Here is a 19,275-nt window from a genome sequence, read left to right as displayed (position 1 = left end):
ATAGGAGATAGACAGATAGATGATAGATAGATAGATAGATAGATAGATAGATAGATAGATAGATAGGACTGAGATCCTAACTTTCTATGCTATGGAATAAACAAGCCCATTTTTTCTTGTGGATATTGTTGGTCTTTTAGATATAGAAATTCAGATAGATAGATAGATAGATAGATAGATAGATAGATAGATAGAGCTGAGATCCTGACTTTCTATGCTAGCTGTGGCATATGTTGAGAGGCAGTAATCTTGTGTTCTTCTGCCAGCGCTGACAAAGGTCTGGTTGTCAGTGATACCTTTAACGGCTAAATTTATACCAGAGTGACAGGAGCAGGTGCTGGTGGGCCTGCCAGACACTTGTGCAGGAGAATCTCGCTTCTTACAGGTCAACAGCTAGAGGGGAAAAAGCTACTGTCCTCATGTAAGATACAGAGTGAGGCAACAGAACCCGTACTGGGGGTTTCTCTTCAAAGCCAGCTGGTCTGGCTTTATTATACAGGAATTTTTTTACCTGTCAGAGTTTGGTCAACAAGACCCTCAGCAGGTGCTGTAGGGCGCGACTTCCTGGAGAAGCAGGGCACTGGTAAGTTTTTGGGTTTTTTAATTTTTTTTGCAACTGAAATATTTGCTGTAATAACGGATCCTGGTCATGGGGCTCATGGAAGGGCATGCTTGTGTGAAAATGGTTTAAGTGCATGGATATACCTATGTAGCAGAGCTCATTATCATGTGCATAGTACTATAGAAAAATACTGAAAATACCAACATGATATCCAGATACACTGTGCCAAGTAACAAAGTCTTCTTCCTCTGTCTGGGAGTGCATTACTGTATCTCTAGAAGGCGCTTGTTTTGCACATATTTGCACAGAGCTGGTAACATGACAGTGTTTTCCAACTGATAAATCTTTTTTGCTTTTTGTTCTTTTTATTTCCTTTTAACATGGAGATTACCATAAACATAAAACTATTGCACACCACAAACAGCTTTTTGCCTGTTCCAGAAATGAATTCTTTTAACTTTTCAGGCTGATTTTTACAATCTGGATTTAATGAAATGCATCACTTCTCAATTAGCAAAAAAAACAAACAGCTTTAAAAGCGTTCAATAGAAATGGTTCCTAAGAAGCGCTCAGCAGCGGGACCGTACTGAAATTTAGATTTGACCTTACAGATATAGGGTGTTTTTAATTTGTACTGTATGTATTATATATGTATGTGTGCCGGGTTTAATTACGGATACATGTGGCCTTGATTAATAATTAATAAAGTTTTCCATAACGTTTATTGAGTTCGGTAGGGAAGTAGCTGAACTTGTTTGTTTAACTTTTTACGACTATAGGCTGTAGGATTTGTACGGTGAGATTGCTCAGATAAGACAATAGGTTTAGCTACAGCCCTACATAAATGTCAACCATATTACATTTCAATACTGAGCTGTGGCAAATAACAAATGTCGCTCTGTGTTAAATCTTTATGTATGCTTATCAATGTGAATAGTTGACAAGTTACGAGTTGTATATAGTGCTAGGTATCTTTTTGGGGTTTTAATAACTTATTTGGAGTCAGATTATTAAGAGTAATGTATCTAGTATAACATTATTATTATTATTATTATTATTATTATCTTATAATATCTGATGGAGGCTTATAGGTGGGGACAGAGATCTTTAACCCAATTCTTTTCTAAGGACATGTACAGTACCAATAAGTGCAGTCTTCTTCTTCTTTTTGTTCTTCTTCTTCTTGTTCATCTTTTTATTATTATTATTATTATTATTATTATTATTATTATTATTATTATTATTAGTAGTAGTAGTAGTAGTAGTAGTAGTAGTAGTATTACCATCACCATCATTATTCTTATTTAAAATCATTAGGGTTGAGCCAATCTTGAGATTTCAAGATCGTTTTTAAAAGCCGATTTTCAATCATTTTCCAGCCAATCCCGATGTCAGGGTGCTGACACCGATTGTGAAATTTGCTCAATCGCCGATCGGAATCCCATCTTTCCCAATCCTGATCGCTTGACCCTAAAGAGATTTCAAAGATCGTTTTTTAAATCCGATTTTCGATCATTTTCCAGCCAATCCCGATTGTGAAATTTGCTCCATCGCTGATTGGGATCCGATCTTTCCTGATCACTCAACCCTAATCATCATCTATGGATAATATTAGGTTCAATCAGTAAAGACCTGTAGTATGGACCCAGTTTTAGAAGTCCCTCACATAGTACAACTCCATACAATCTCCCAGTAGTACAAGGCAATAATACAGCACCTATTCCAGTTGTGGTGCCCTCCTGTACCTCTATTTTCCACAATTTCATACTGGGTTTAGAATCCACCATAGACATAAATTTTGTTCCTTCATCTGCAAAATGATGGTGCTATTCTCCCCCTACACTCTTCTAAGGGAGACCATCTCTATAATACAATGCCACACAAAGCACAGCTCCATGTACATTAATTCCTATCTGTATGCATATTTATCTGTATACATTATTGCCATTAATAAGAAGTAACACATTGATTGTTTTTGTACTCTTGAGTTTCTTCTGAAAACTTTTTAGTAATTTAGTTGTTAGTTGCTTTTGATATCATCTGTTCGGGGTCTACTTAGTACAAAAGCAACTGTTGAATGTGTGGTTTTGTGAGCGAGAGGAACCAAAAAGCCACCTGTCACAAACACATGCCATCTACATGGCTCCTATACAAAGAAGTTTTACAATGATTTCTTTAAAGAATTATAATATTGCTATCAATTATTAGGGATTAAAAGATTTGGTGATGTAGAGCTAGGATGTTTGTTGTATACAGTAGACTCACAGTTGTAACACAGTTATTATCATGTGGTCACACACTGTGCATTGTATGTGATTTGGTAGGTTTTTATTAAGTTTCAGTTAACAAGAAGAAGGAGTATAGGGATTTTTAGGGATTTTTGTCACATAGACAGTATCTTTTTGTCTACATTAAAGTGTAAAAGTTGAATTATTACTATTTGTCTCTCCTGATGTTGCCATTGCGATACTAAAATATCAGTATAGTATGCAAGTCTTATTAGTGGGCCAGAACCAAGGTCATGGTATTGCACTAGACGGGTTCACATATAATTCCAGTGTCCTAAATGTTTATGATGCCAAGGTCTTTTCGTTACTGAAAGGTTAAATGTCATCTGGGGTCTCCACTAGGGTCATGTGTGTTAAATAAACCTTTTCAATTGGTAGATAAATAAAGCTTCTATGAACAGATCAATAAATTATATAAAATAACAAGACACAATATTACCTTACTGTGTAGGTTCAAAACACAGTATTAAAAAGTTAAATATTTGAAAAAAAAATTAACAAAAAAACACACATTAAAACATAGAGTGGCCTAGGTGGTAAAAGACAATTCTTGTATTAAGAGCATAATAATACATGGTATATTGGTTTACCACTTGTAATGTTAATCAGAAGTGTTCACATTAGACATATTATTACTATTAATACCATTATTATTATATATTACTAAGTGAACTATATTGTTCGTTTGCTTTTAAAGACAGAATTTCTAGGAATTCTTTCCTGTCAATACAAAGTATAAGTACATAGTAAATAGGAATTGAGTACACATACAAGTATGTACATTATGTCACGGCCCTTTTGCAAGAAATTAGCATTATACACCATTTAACACTTGAAACACCTTGAACAGTACAATAGAGTTCACCTCTCCTATCATATGGTAAAAGGAATCTCAGTAGTAATGTGCCTGCTGATAGGGCAGATTGTAGCAAGTCTTTATCCAGACTTATATATATGAGACTTCCTTCACTTTTTGTTTTATTAACCCTATCACGTCTCAGCACTAGACTATACAATACACAGGATACCTGTGAACATCAGTTTATAAACCTATATGGTATCCGTATAGAAATAACAACATAAATAAGAAAACAAAACTACCGTATATACTCGAGTATAAGCCAAATTTTTCAGCACAGTTTTTGTACTGAAAAAGACCCCTTGGCTTATACTCGAGTCAAGCAAAAAAAGAAAAAAATATTTTTTTTTGGGAGGAGGAGGGTCTATGACCAGCCACAATAGTAATGTATAGAATCTCCCATAAAATAGTGAAAAAAAAGAAGCTTTAAAAAAAATATAATAAAAAAAATAAAGTAAATAGAAGTTGTAAATCACTCCTTTGCCTAGAATACATATAAAAGTAGAAAATGACTGTGAACCACATACACATTAGGTATCCATGTGTCTGAAAGTGCCCGGTCTACTGAATATAGGGTATCTGCAGTGCTCCTGTTGCGTCGGGAAGGGGTTAATAGGAGCACTGCAGATACCCTATATTCAGCCAGGCTATATTACAAGTGGGGGAAGAAAAAACAGTCCTCAAGCTCAGGGAAGGGGCAGACAGACAACCAAAACACCCCCTCCCCTTCCCCAGCACCAGCAACTACTGCACCCAAAAACTCCGACCATTTCAATTTTTGAAATTTTCCAGTAGCTGCTGCATTCCCCCGCCCTCCCTCGGCTTATACTCGAGTCAATAAATTTTCCCAGTTTTTAGTGGTAAAATTAGGGGTATATATGGTAGTTCTTAATACAAAAATAATTTTATTAATATTACACATCAAGAAAAAAAGGAAAGACAAAACACTTAAAAACAATTAAAGAATCGCATCGAAGATGTGAGTGGAGGTCGCAGGGTCACATGTAGATCACAATAGACAACATATAGGAGTCAGTACTGTTGCTGTATTATGCCTATTAATTCATTAGATGTACATCCATTGTAAGCCCATATGGTGTGGGTGATAAAAATAATCATATAAATATATGGGGTCACCCAGCTAAAGCAGAATTAAATATAATGAAATATAATAAAAGGTAAGTATCAATCACATATAGATTATATCATATGGGAGAAGGTGGATGTTTATATATGTTCATGTTGTTAGTGGTTTATCGTTTCAGGCATCAAAAAAATACATTGATGCATTTTATAAATTCCTGTTGACAGCATGCATCTGGGTGCAGTGTTTTTTTTCGTAGAAACAAATGTGACAAAAATAGCAGAAAAAACTCCACATAAAATGCAGAGAATTTTGCAAAATTCTCTTTGTGTGCAGCTGCCCATAGGCTAAGGCCCCATGTTGTGAAAACGCAGCATTTTTGCCTGTTGAAAAATCTGTGTTTTTCAATACCAGAAAAGTCAATGAGATTCTAGCTAATGCCTTCTGCACATTGTGGAAGAAAAGAGCTGCAGAAAATCAGATTTATTTTTTTTAAAGCAGCATGTCAACTTTAGCATTTTCCCTATAGATTTAATATGAAAAATAGGGGGAAAAACTGAAAAAATTCAGTAGAAACTCAATGAAGGACGCAGTGGATAAATAACACAATGTATTTTCACAGTGTTTTTTATTCCAGCACTTTTTAGCTGTGTTTTGCCATGTGGGAGTCTTTCTTTAAAACTGCCTTACAAAGGAAGACGCGTAAGTTTGCCACTGAACTTTGCTTTGAGGACTATTCTCTTTGATGTTTTTGCAGTCAGTGACTTTTTTTTTCCACAAAAACACATTTGGGACAGCCAGTATTGGCAGTAGTGAACGCAATGTTGAGACAGTGATGACATTATCTTCTATTTTAAGGTTAAGGCCTATGTAGCGGGTCACAGCCAAAAAGCGCTGCAGGAAAGATCGTAGCAGACACGCATTGTGTTTTCTCCTGCATCGCTTTTCACAGAAAGGAAAGCTTTTGGACTTTGTTCTTCAATTATACCTATAGAGAAACCGCCATCATTTCCATAGTTATAATTGACATGCTGCGATTTCCAAAAACGCAATTTTTGCTACAGACATTTTTCTTCCATGTGCGGTTAGGATTCGCTAGAATCCCATCCACTTTGTAGGGCCTGTGGTTTGACGCCATGTAGAGCCCCCAGGCCTAATCCTACCTCTCTTGTCTGTGCTGTAAATAAGGTGCCTGCTGCACAGAAAATCCTTACAAAATTAGCAATTGTCAATCTATTTTTATGCTCAGTGGCCAGACTGAAAATTGCAGGATTTAGTACTTTTTTTTAGAATAAAAATATGGATAATGACATGGAAAAGGTAAAAATAAAATCATCAATATTTCTTTAAAAATATGTTTAACATACAGGTCATTCTCTGGTGACACATTCACTGTACGTACTGACTTACAAGATGTCTTATGTTCATACCTGTGTCCGTGGTTGATCTAAAATAGCAGACACCAACGCTGATGGACCCCATTGACTGTAATGTGAGCCCAGACGTAAAAGGCTTATCCTGTTATTAAAAATATTTTTTTGTTAGATGACATAAGTCATTGTAACTTTTTCAATTGGATTAAAAATAAAATGCATGTGCATCTAGATATTTCTATTAACAAGTCTGGCTCTTCTCGCTGTTCTTTTGATTCCCTCTCAGAACATCCTCCTAATGTGTGCAAATCTGATATTGTTGTTGCAGATTTTTCTGCAATTTTTTTTTTTTTTTTAAGCTAAGAGCAGAAGGGAGAACTATAAGAGCTTTCTTTATATTTCCCATTCTCTCATAGCTCTAGAAAGCCCAGCAAAACCTGTAAGAAAAAGCAGCTTTTCTGCAAAGTGTGCATCAGCCTTAAGCTATATTCACACAACAGTGAGTAATGGCTGTCAGACATCTGTTTTTTCAACGGACGTCTTACAACAGCATTACATTTAATGTCTGTGAATGGGGGCTATTCATATGACCGTTACGTCCTATTTTTGTTCGTTGTCACAGACCCCTCCACACTCTCGTATGTCTCGAGTGCAAGATGGACATTTATCACTGCCGTTTTGCATCTCGGTCATGTGGATGTAGTCGTAGGGCTCGTGCACAATAAAAGCGACAGAGATGACACATGGATTGGTATCCATTTGTCACCCATGGCTTTCACTGACCCATACAATCCAAATGAATTGACAGAGCCATAATTATGGACAAGTATAAGACCTTCTCAGTAATATGCGGCTCTTCAATTCGGCTAAAAACTACAGTTGTGTGTCTGGGCCCAATGTGTCAGTACTTTGATCTGCAGTTGTGGATCCAAAGTACGTTCATGTACATGAGGCTTTAGGGAAGTAATACACAACCGTGTTTCATCCATGAAACACAGTTCATGCGTTAGTCATATTTAGGGGGCGTTCACACTTGTGCCCGTGTCCGCCCTGTGTCCTTCTGCCGGATTTCCGTCCTCCGCTCTGAGAAACTGGACAGGGGACAGCTTCCCGGCGGAAAGTGTTAAAACCCATTCATTTGAATGGGTTTGAAAAGCAAACCACAGGTGTCTGCATGCAGCCTCTCCGTGGAGAAACCGTTTTTTGGGCCAGACACAAAGTCCTGCATGTCCAACTTTGTGTCCGGCCAAAAAAAATGATTTTCGTGCTCAAGAGGCTGCACACAGACACCTGCAATATGCTTTTAAAACCCATTCAAATCAATGGGTTTTAAACTGACCACCGGGAAGCCGTCCCCTGTCCAGTTTCTCAGAGCTGAGAATGAAAACCTGGCAAAATATCCATGGTGGACACAGGCACAAGTGTGAATGCCCCCTTACCGGCTTCATCATCATGCTGGGAGAGGGACTCCTAGCAGTATAGTTATCTATGATACTAGGAGTCCCTTCCTCCCAGTCCCTGCTCCATAACCCCCAGTCAGAGCACAGCTCCGATTGTGGGCTTTAACTAACCCCTTTGGATGCCGCGGTCAAACATGACTGTGTCATCCAAGGGTTTCCACCATGTTAAATGTCCCCCTTGGCACCACCCTGTGTATTGCAGTGGATAGTGCTGAACAAGGTCCTTTAATGGGACATCACTAAAAACCACTGCAAGGCACAGTGTTACATTACTATACAGGTCTCTGCAGCCAGGAAATAGCTGTTTTCTAACACAATTTACCGCAAATTACCGTAATTGAAATTGAATCCTGGGATTTCTAAGGGGAATGTGATAATATTGAGAGCAAAAATTTTCAAAGTGTATCAGTTTGTATGGAGTACGTGATCAATTTTTTGCTAGGGCTAGTCGCTGATACATCATCCTGATGATATCTGGTTTTCTAAGAACCTTGAAACTCATTTCATCAATGGAACATTCTAAACAACCGTTTTGGTATGTGAGTGGGGTGACAGCTTCAGCAGATCCTTGGCAGCTGCTACAACCAGGCTGCCCTGTGTGACAGGGTGGGGTATGTGACACCTGTTCCCTTAAAAATGTGCAGTGCATTGATATATTGTGTGTGTGAACTCTCTGAATAAGAAAAACCCACTTGATTTCACCTACACAAAGTACATAAATATATAAAATAAGCTAAATTGTTGGGTGATGTTTTCAAAGGTTCAATGTGAAGGTGTATACATATATACAATAGATATAAAAGTGACTCATTGGGGATTATGCGGATTTTGGATATGAAAAATGTTTATACATAATAACACAAGATGACACAAAAACATCACATTAGGACATAATAACCCTCATTTTCTTATTACAGTCCTTATTTCCACAAGGGCTTAGTTTTAGGTAATGCAAATATAGCAATAACACCGTATGAAACATCAGTATAAGCCTGGTTACACGTGGCCATGTGCTTATCACTGGCCATGAATCAAAAGCATGGCCAACACACGTGTCACCCATACACCGGCCATGTGCTGGCGGCCGCATTCATTCAACGAATAAGAGTCATGGAAGCATGACCACAAAATTGGACAGAAATATGACCTGTTCCATATTTTGTGGCCCAGACTGTCAGTCTGCACTTGGGACCGTGTCATGGTCATGTGTGTGGGCCCAGAGTAATGAATGAGTCAGTGTGCTATCAGGAAAAACCCAGATCGCACACTCACCTTTCATAAGGTTGTCTGCAAGGGCCTTCAGGCTAAGACCCCACATAGTAAACCGCAGCTAAAAATACTGCGAAAAAAATGCAGCAAAAACACATTGTGTTTTCCATTGCTTTGTGTGGCATTTTCCTCTGCGTTTTTTTACTCCCTTCTTAAAACTACAAGGAAATTTCTAGTATTTCCACAGCTAAAATTGACATACTGTGTTTCCCCAAATTTTTTTTAAAAAACACAGTATTCCAATTTTACCTGCAGAAAAGCAAGTACTTTCTCTATAGATTTAATAGTTTTTTTTCGGCAGTGTTTTTTAGCCGCAGTTTGCTACTTGAAGCTAAGGCCCCACGTTCTGTTCCACAGCAAAAAAAGCACTGCAGGAAAAACCCTGGCGGCAACACATTGCAGTGGACTATCTGATTTAATGATACCTATAGGGAAACCGCCGGCATTTCTGCCGGTATTATTGACATGCTGTGATTTCCAAAACTGCAACGGTTTAGGAAATCAGTGTGTCTGCAGTGCATGTATTACTGCTAGAATCCCATCCACATTACAGTGACTGTAAAGTGCTGTGTTTTTTCTTTCTGGCATTTCCGCTACATAGAGCCCCGGCCTAAGGCTGAGGCCCCATGTTGCGGAAATGCAGCTTCCTTTGTTGCAGATTTTCTTGCCGTTTTTTGAGCCAAAGCCAGAATTGGATTGAGCAAAAGGAAGAAGTATAAGAACTTCCTATATATTTCCCATTCCCTCTGTAGGCATTCTTGGCTTTGGCTCAAAAAACTGCAGCAAAATCTGCAAAAAAAGAAGCTGTGTTTCCGCAACCTTGGGGCCTCAGCCTAAAGAGGTCCTTTAAGATGAAAAAAAAAAAAAAATGTTTTGTTCCAGGAACAGTACCACACTTGTTGCTGGATGTTGTCTGGTAGTGCAGCTTAGCTCCTTTCAAGACAACAGGACTGAACTTCAATATCAGACACAGTCTGATAGATAGAAGGGTAAAGGGTAAAGCCACTCGGGAACTTTGGTTATGCAACATGAAGGTCGTAAAATAGATTGCTACATTGCATTGAATGTTTGTGAATGTGACATGTGACATACCACAAATGTGACAAGACTTAAAACCTAATGTATTTTTAGTTGCATGTGACTTTGCCATCATAGATGTAAGTTGGTTATTTCCACAGCCTGCTTGTGACCGCTCTGCGATTTGGCTGTTTATTTCACCAGGATAGCGTAAATCAAAAATAGTCGATTGACAACCAATTGCAGGCAAATCACTAAAAAGTAATGTACATCTAAAATGTGGTTCTGTCTGCCGTGTGTGCATGGATTTATGCAAACCCAGTTGAAATGTATGAGATAGACACAGAAATCTGCCACGTGGTTTTACTCAAATTCTTCTTGACTCAAATGCTTAAATAAACCACAGACAATCTACTGCATGACTTTATTTCCACCAAAAATTAGCCAAAATAATGGAAAACAGATCATAAAATCTGTGGGTCATTATGATTTTTTACTGTATCTCCTGGAATAGTTTACACATGAAGGTATAGCAATCTGTTACTACTACGTTACGGTAAATATCATGAACTGTATAGCTACATATGACTCGTGGATTGATAAAAAGACATAAGGAGGTTCTTTATGATAAGAGATTCGAAAACAAGGGGCCCATAACTGTTCATGAACAGGGGTCCTCAGCAGTTTGTGTCTTCCTCTGTTTAAGATGCAATAATATACACCAGTACTAAGGCAACATTCGGGGTTTCTGTCCCCAAATCCGCTTCAAAAATGCAGGACTTTTCTCTCTGCATTTTTCGGGCAGAAAACCGGAGTACCACATTATAGCCTATGGGATTCGCAGGTTTCCGAGGGTAAACGCTTTTTTAAGTGGATTAAGTTTTTGTTTGAGGGTTCCCGAGGCGAGAACCTAGCATTAGCTAGCAAATTGGTGGTATAAGCTAGTACTAGATAATCTAAAGATGCATCAGATTTACCATCCAGCATAGGTCACTGTGATAAACCATTTTTAAACTGTATGGTACTGTCTAAAATTTAGGATTAATAAATGTGCACCAATGTGTCTTCACACAGTTGTGGTGGATGTCTCCTCCATACCAAATGCAGAGTTTGCTGGACGAGTCCCATGTGCCATTCAGCTGTAGAGGTTGTGCAGGAAGTGCTGTCACTGACTATGAAGTCATTGATGGATTGTGCCTATAGGAATTATTCTACCACTATACATTTCTACCCTTCTGCCTGGAAACTACTAAATGGTAGAGCTGGAAGCTGGTGACTATAAAGGACATGGGGAGGTGCTGTCACTGCCTATGAAGTCATTGATGGATGGTGCCTATAGGAATAATGATACCACTATGCATTTCTACACTTCTGCCTGGAAACTACTAAATGGTAGAGCAGGAAGCTGATGGCGGGAAAGTTTTTGGGGAGGTGCTGTCATTATGTATGAGATCACTGATGGATGATGCCTATAAGATTGATGCTACCACTATGCATTTCTACACTCCTTCCTGGAGCAAGGCATCAGCTTCCTTCTCTACCATTTAGTGGTTACTAAATGGTAGAGCAGGAAGCCGATGGCTTCTGCGTCATCATTGCATTCAATTGTACCTACGTCCCAAGAACTCCAAAGGCTTCCCCTTGACTTGTGACACAAATAGCAACAAATAACATTTTGGAACAACTTCTATGTTTTTTCCATTGTTTTCCTTCTTCTCTTTTTTATGCCATTGTCCCAAAAAAATTATGCCAGTAATAACATGAATGCTGACATTACAATACTCATACATTTTAAGTACAAAAAAGCAGCCTATGCACCAATGTTAATCTGTCTGGACTCTTAAGATTGGCTTTTTTTCTTTACATTAGTTTAATCACTGCTGGGACTGAATAAAAATAAATCCACAGGCACTTTTAATAAAAAAATTCAGGTCTAAGAACGACATTGAAATCACTAAGAAAAGCTGGTTATTGGAATGACTCAGCGTGTTCATGTGGGTATCCAACACAGCATAACTCAGCTGCAAAAACAATTGACAACTCTACCATCTGTCCTTGCCTTTAGACAAAGCTAATAACCTAGAGGTACCAGCTGTGCAAAATTGGTACAAATACATTATCACATTAGGCTTTTTATGTATAGTCAAAAAGATAACTACAGAAATATGTAAAAGAATGATAAATGACAGAAAAACACAGCTCATTACTTTTTTCTACAGTTGTCAGAATTTTTTTCCAACAGTAATCTTAAGAATTATACTGATAAAATGAACTTTACATTAGATGGTAAAGCAGAAGACATAGAAACTGCCATAAAGGAAACAGCTTCATGCTGAAAAATCAATGATATTATTAATCATATGACCTTTATGTTTAACCCATACTGTGTTTTCCTACAGCATACTTGGTATTGAAATCCAAGTTTACCTGCATCGTTATATTGTTGTACGTATTTATGTCCAAATGAATTGTTCTGATATTATTACAATAAACTAACCCCATAAAACTTCCCATGGGGTTATATGGGGTGATGAAATAGAACAGCAAAAAACGACGTAGCTGAATTTCCACAAGGTGTTTTTGTGTTATTTGTATTGCACTGAATTTTTCCACATTAGTTTTCTGCCGCGTTTTTGCAATGTGTAACCTTGGTCTGAAGAGGTTTTCTGAGACTACACCATTGATGACCTTATGATAGTATAGACCAGTGATGGCGAACCTTTTAGAGACCGAGTGCCCAAACTGCAATGCAAAACCCACTAATTTATTACAAAGTGCCAACACGGCAATTTAACCTTAAAGGGATCCTATCATACAAACCCTTTTTTTTCAGAGTAACATGTCGGAATAGCCTTAAGAAAGGCTATTCTTCTCCTACCTTTCGTTGTCTTCTACGCGGTGCCATTCCTTAGGAATCAGGTTCTGGTCGGTATGTAAATGAGTTCTCTCACAGCACTGGGGGGCGGGCTCCAGCACTCAAACAGCACTGGGGGCATCCCCAATGGTGCGAGAGAACTCTCTCCAGTGCCGCCTCCATCTTCGTCAGCAACGTCCCCTTCATCCTCCTCTTTCGGTGCAGGTTTTAGACTTCTAGGCCTCAGGCAGAGCAGACTGCACATTCCCACAGGCCATGAGAAAATGGCTGCTTACAATTTCTTAAGGCTATTCCGACGTGTTACTCAGAAAAAAAAGGGTTTGTATGATAGGATCCCTTTAATAATGTGTGGATCCACAATTGCACACAATTACAGACCTGCAAAATATGGTCATACGAATGGGGCTTTATAGAGCTTTCTGCTCCACTGTGACCCCCACATAGTCCAATCTGCTTCATAGTGGCCCCCCCACACACTACGATCTGCTCCACAGTGGCCCCCACACAGTACAATCAGCTCCACAGTGGCCCCCACACAATGTAATCTTCTGCACAGAGATCCCCACTCAGTACAATTTGCTCCACGATGGCCACCACACAGTATATTCTATTCCACTGATGGGTGCCCAAAGAGAAGGCTCTGAGTGCCACCTCTGGCACCCGTGCCATAGGTTCACTATTGCGGGTATAGACCATGAATATGCGATTGAAGCGGGGCTGATTCTCCTTCATTCAAGCTTATTAAAGGGATCACAGCTCTCCCATTGTTAACCATCTACATCTCTATACATTTTGCCTTGGACTTTAGGATTTGATATTGATGCCTTGTTACCAAAGCTCATTTGGTTGACTATTCTCATTCTCGGCTCTCTCATAGAGATACATGCTCAGCAGAGAGTGTGTAGTTATTTCATTGGGTAGAGGGATAGAAGCAAATGCCACATTACATATCTCTGGCAGTGACTGAAAAATCCAACATTCCCAAAACTTATTTCCCCATCTGGCATTGTGTAGCTCCCATTCACATTATATTTTCATCTGATTCCTATTGTTAGGTTCAGCCTAGCTTCTTAACGTTCTTTAGGATAGGTCATCAATTGAAAATTAGCAGGAACTCAACACCCAGGACCCCTGCAGATCAGTTGAAGTGGCAATGGAGGTCCTTGAGTGCGGTTTCTGCTTCCATTCCTAGGTCACATTTCCTGTCCACAGCTCAGTCCCATTCAAGTGAATGTGCTGAGCTGTTATACTAAGCACAGCCACTGCTGTATGAACCTGGTAGGAGACGAAGAGCCTACAGTGCGAAGCCGGACTATGCATTCTGTACAAACAGCTTGTCAGCAGCTTGCGGACTTACAGAAACACTGTTTTGGGCAACTGCAGAAAAAGACGCTGCATTTTACAGTACCAGCAAAGTGAATGAGCTTTTGGTTAATCTCATCCACATATTGCGGAAAAAAAGGCTGCAGAAAAACTGTTTTCAAAGACATATTAGTCAATATGTATATGTCAATTTTAGTTGCAGAAATGCAAGCATTTTCCCTATAGCATACCTCCCAACTTTTAAAGGGATTCTACCATTAAAACTTTTTTTTTGTGGATAAGACATCAGAATAGCCTTTAGAAAGGCTATTCGTCTCTAACCTTTTGAAGGAGGAGAGGAAGAAGGAGGCGGCGCTTGGAGACACTTCTCTGGCAGCTCTGGTGGGGACGCCCTCATCGCTGTTTGAGCGCTGCGGCCTGCCCCCATCGCTGAGAGAGAACTCATTTGCATACCAGTAAAAATCGGTATTTCTGAGGAACAGTGCAGCGGAGACCACGTCTAAAGGTAAGAGACGAATAGCCTTTCTTATCAACAAAAAAAAAGTTTTAATGGTAGAATCCCTTTAAAGGACAGAAAGAGGGACAAAATCTGGGTGAGGTGTGACAAATTTAGCTCCACCCACTTCTAAATTGACTCTGCCCATTCCCATCCATTTCTCATTGGGTACACCCTGCACCCCACATCTCTCCCTTCACAGCACACCCATGCACCCCACATCTCCCACACACACAGTACACACTGCACCCACATCTCTCCCCTCCACAGTACACCCATGCACCTCACATTTCAACCCCCCACAGTCCACCCTGGATCCCACAGTACACCCTGAACCCCACATCTCCCCCACATACAGTACACACTGCACCCCACATCTCTCCCCCACCCACAGTCAACCTTGTACCCCACATCCCTCCACAGTACACCCTGAACCCCACATCTTCCCCTTACACACAGTCCACCCTGCATCTCACATTCCCCTCGCCCAGTACCTTAAACCATACATCTCTTCATCTTTTGCTCAACTGTCTGCAGGGGATACTAATGCACGCTTACCTGGTCACCTGACCATCTGATGTCACACAGGTCCTTCTGAGTACAGTAGTACAAGCTTTCCGCCAATCACTCACTGCTCTTATCCCAGTTACAACCTTTTATCTGTTAGAAGAGCGGATGGTGATTGGGGGAAAGTTTGTTAATAAGTAAAACACTTCAGGGGCAGAGCGGGACATGCACTAAGCCATGCGGGACCCCGGGACAGGAGTATAAAATCGGGACTGTACTGCGGAATGCGGGACGGTTGGGAGCTATGCTATATATTTAATAAGGGAAGAAAAGCCACAGAGAAAAACAGCAAAAATGCAATAAAATACGCTGCAGAAAAATTGTGACGCATTTTCTTTTGCAAAGTTTATTTAGCTGGGGTTCACTACGTGGCGTCTTAGCCTAAATCAGTTTGGAGAGGTGACTCCAAACTGTTTGTCAATAGCAGATCACCATGAGTAAAATAAAGATTTTTTTTAGCAAACAAGTTGAAAACTAGACTAGATGTCTGGATGCGAGGAGCCATGCTGAGTGTTGTAGTGTTAAACATATTCCACATGTGCTACATTTCCAGAGAGGATACAAAAAAAAAAAACTGAAATATTTTAACAGCGATAGATTGTAACAGTCATTTTTATTTCGAAGTGTATATTCTAGGCTGGTACACGGCCCCTGCTCCCCATTTATCTCAAATAATATTTTGTTTTTGCTGTAGTGATCAAATACCTGGTAGAATGGGATTTGCTATTATCGCAAATTCGCATCAGTTTGTTTCAATACATCAATTTCATTCCAACTACACAATTTCTTTCTAGACCCGTCTTAAAAAAAATTTTTTTATTTCTTTTTGAAAATATTTGAGAAGTTTAGACTGGTTTTTATGACCCACTAAAATCTCAGGCCATTTGTTCTCAATAGTATTGGGATAATATTGTGTATACTACAAACATGGCCGCATTCTTTTCTATTTTCATCATCAGCAGCTGTTAAAGGAAAATCGTCACCCGGAAAGTTTGATCTCCCTCTAAGATGGGGTATTCTAGGAATGATCAGATTGAATTGAGGCATTTGGATGTGGGTGTGTAATCTGTGCACTAAGGTCTGACTGTTGCTAAATTTATACAATAAAATACACCAAGCGGGATCACCTGATGTCTGGATCGGCGTCTATTTTAGAAGCATATAGAGTAACAATCTAAGACCCAGTTATTAAGTATACAGTGTAACGTAATAGGAAATGCTGCCCTGCAGCTACAAAAACATTGTCCCAAAAACCTGCTTGAAACACGACCTTTAAGTGAAACTGTAGTCATTGCAGAGGGTGTCTAGAAGTGATCCAGCCTCAAATCCAAGATACTGTGACTGGGTCTACAACATTGATGGGTTATCAGAAGCAAACACAATAAAAGTTTGATTAGAAGGGGTCTGATCCCTGGGGACCCTCGTCTATTACCAGTATGAGAGCCATTTACTGCAATGGGGCCAAACTGTAGAACCAGGCTATACAGTACTGCATATATGGACAAGTCTCTGTGACTGGAGAATCAATGAAGGAGGCAGGGCATTCCAGTGGGCTTTATGGATCAGAGCCATGGCTAGGCTTTCTTACACTTTAGGCAAATGTACCATTTGTAGTCCTGGCCATGTATCTAAATACCTGGACCAAGACAACATTTGTTGCTGGGCCCACCGTGGGCATATGCCACAACTGGTTATGCCACTTCATTATATGCAATGCACCAGGGTTGGACCCCTATTGATTAAACATTGATGAACTGTCCTAAGAACAGGCTATAAACCACATTTTAGTCTTGAATAACCTGTATAAGGCTAAGGCCCAACACAGAGAATTGCTAGGAAAAAAAACATATTTTTCGGCATTTTTCACAGAAGGAGTTTTCCTCTGCAGACTTTCTGACCCTATTAGGGTAAGTTCACACTGGTTTTTTGGTCATGATTTTGAGGCTGTATCTGCCTCAAAATACTGCCCAAAAAGATGGCTCCCATTGAAATCAATGGGAGCCGGTCACTTCTTTTTTCCGGGAGCCGTTTGTTTCGGCTCCCAAAAAAAGAAGCGACGTGTTCATTCTTTCACCTCGCGACATCCGCCTGAAGACACTCCCTCCTGACTAGGCCTATTCATTTGGGCCTAATCTGGAGCGGAGTGCGCGACTGAATACCGCTGCAACTTACCGTTATACTTATAGGGAAACTGCCAGCGTTTTCGTAGGTATACTTGACATACTGCGATTTTCAAAAACGAAGTATTTTTGAAATAGCAGCTTTTCCGCTGCTTATTTTATCTGCAATGTGTGGATGAGATTACCTAGAATACTTTCTACTTTGAAGGCACCGTACGTTCTTTGCCGCATGCTGTGTTTTTGTAACATAGGGCCCCAGCCTGAGATATACAATAAATCAAGCTAACTGCCTTTTACTGGATATTTTCCAGCCTGAGTATGGTTTGCTTGCAAGGAAAGGAACTGATTCGTTCTTGTAATGTGTGACTAGGTTCTACAAAGTAGAAGCCATACTGTACACAGAGATCAGGAGTACAAAGCTCAGGATATGGAGATTATTCCTAACTTATATATTAAGAGGTTTTTTTTAAAGACAGATTAAAAGGAACCTGTCAGCAGGTATGAAAAGCCCAATGATATTCATCATCTGATAGGGGCTGCCACCTTGATCAGTTTCCAAAATGTAAACATGGTTATGCAAATTAGGGTACATAGTCAAGTGGGCAGGGTCATGCATATATGTATGTATGTCATGCACTGTTACCACCCACTTTGCTAGTAGATGCTAATTTGTAATAACACTAAAGGGCTTATATCTTTGGAATGGCTGAACAGATTTGGATAAAACCACCAAAGGCTTAGGGTGATAGCTTAGAATGATCAGAAGATGTATGTCACTGGGATTTACAGACCTGGTAACAGGTCCTCTTTAAGTATCATTACAAGAAAAACACAGATGTCTGAATTATTGAGCATGGGAAACTGTATTAGTAGGAATAACTTACATGATATAAACTTGATCTTCACCCTCAACACTACAATGTAAAAAATGACCCAGGAGTTGAAAGATACTGTTGAAAGTCACTTTCGCGCTGTCACAATAGTACTAAAAATATGTTCTTTAAACAAGTGAGCGATAAAGTAGATTAGCATATTACAGGGACTTTAGACTTTCTAAGAGGTATGTTATCACATTTCATTTATACTGTGATATATCTGGTTTCGAACTAATAAAATTGGTGAGCTTCATTTTCCTTACTCTCATGTAACGTTTCCCATGCCTGTCTTCCGGGCAAGATCTATACATGAGGACACTGCCATGACCTATGCTGACCCGTTCCCAAGCATTTCTCTTGACTTCCTGATTCGTTCCCAGGCATTTCTTCTGACACAGTTTTCTGTAAAGTTTTCTTTTTAATCTTTGCGAGCCTGAATCTTTTCTCAAGAGCCTTCTCTCTTGTTTAATGCTACCATTGGCAAACCTTTTACCCTCGTCTGCAGCCAGTATTATAATGGCACTGGCAGTACTAACTTGTTTTTAAAGCACATCAACTAATGTGATGGATGTTCGATAAAATTGTTCTTGATTTATAAGGGAAAATACCACGGGAATAGTAATATATGAAATATCTATACACTTATTCCAAGCTGTCCCCATTACGCAGGTTAATGTCACTTAAAAGCAACAGGAGTCCAGAAAGGATAGGTAAGTCACCTATAAGCTAGGCCTACCCGCTATTTATTTAGCTTAGGACTTGCATTTTGGCTCTGTTTAACGTGAGCCCCATAATAGCAAAACTGTGGTCTGTGACTATGGGGAGTCTATGGTAGTCTTAGACACACCGTCTGTCTCATCATTGGCTGTTGCTCTCTCCTCCCCCTGCAGCTCTGCTTCTTCCAATTGGTCGCTGTATACGAATACAATCTAGGAAGTCAATGTATGGAGAATTTATGTAAATCAACCTTATTAAGTGGGAGACTAGAGAATCACTTTAATATTTTCCACACCTATATGGATGGCCAGTCTAGTCCACCAGATGACGCTCCAGGAAAATTAGCTTTGGACACAATAATGAAGCCTAGATATAGAAGGCTCCATAGAG

The 19,275-nt window shown here is 39.5% G+C and overlaps 1 protein-coding gene across 14 annotated transcripts in view; it reads left to right on the top strand.

Moving 5' to 3' along the window:
- The first annotated feature begins 406 nt into the window (after window positions 1–406).
- Window positions 407–19,275, top strand: part of MEF2C (myocyte enhancer factor 2C) — a 232,453-nt gene continuing 213,584 nt past the window's right edge. For 12 of the 14 annotated variants that reach the window (XM_075271131.1, XM_075271201.1, XM_075271148.1 and 9 more), the window contains exon 1: window positions 407–583. The gene's annotated coding sequence lies outside the window, so the exon portion shown is untranslated. The remainder of the gene's footprint in view (window positions 584–19,275) is intronic. The other 2 variants (XM_075271174.1, XM_075271140.1) reach the window with 1 other exon arrangement.

Source organism: Leptodactylus fuscus, chromosome 1 (assembly GCF_031893055.1).
Source record: "Leptodactylus fuscus isolate aLepFus1 chromosome 1, aLepFus1.hap2, whole genome shotgun sequence".
Taxonomy (NCBI): Eukaryota; Metazoa; Chordata; class Amphibia; order Anura; family Leptodactylidae; genus Leptodactylus; species Leptodactylus fuscus.
The sequence above is the reverse complement of the archived record's forward strand: the minus strand, read 5'-3'. Positions and strand labels throughout refer to the sequence as shown.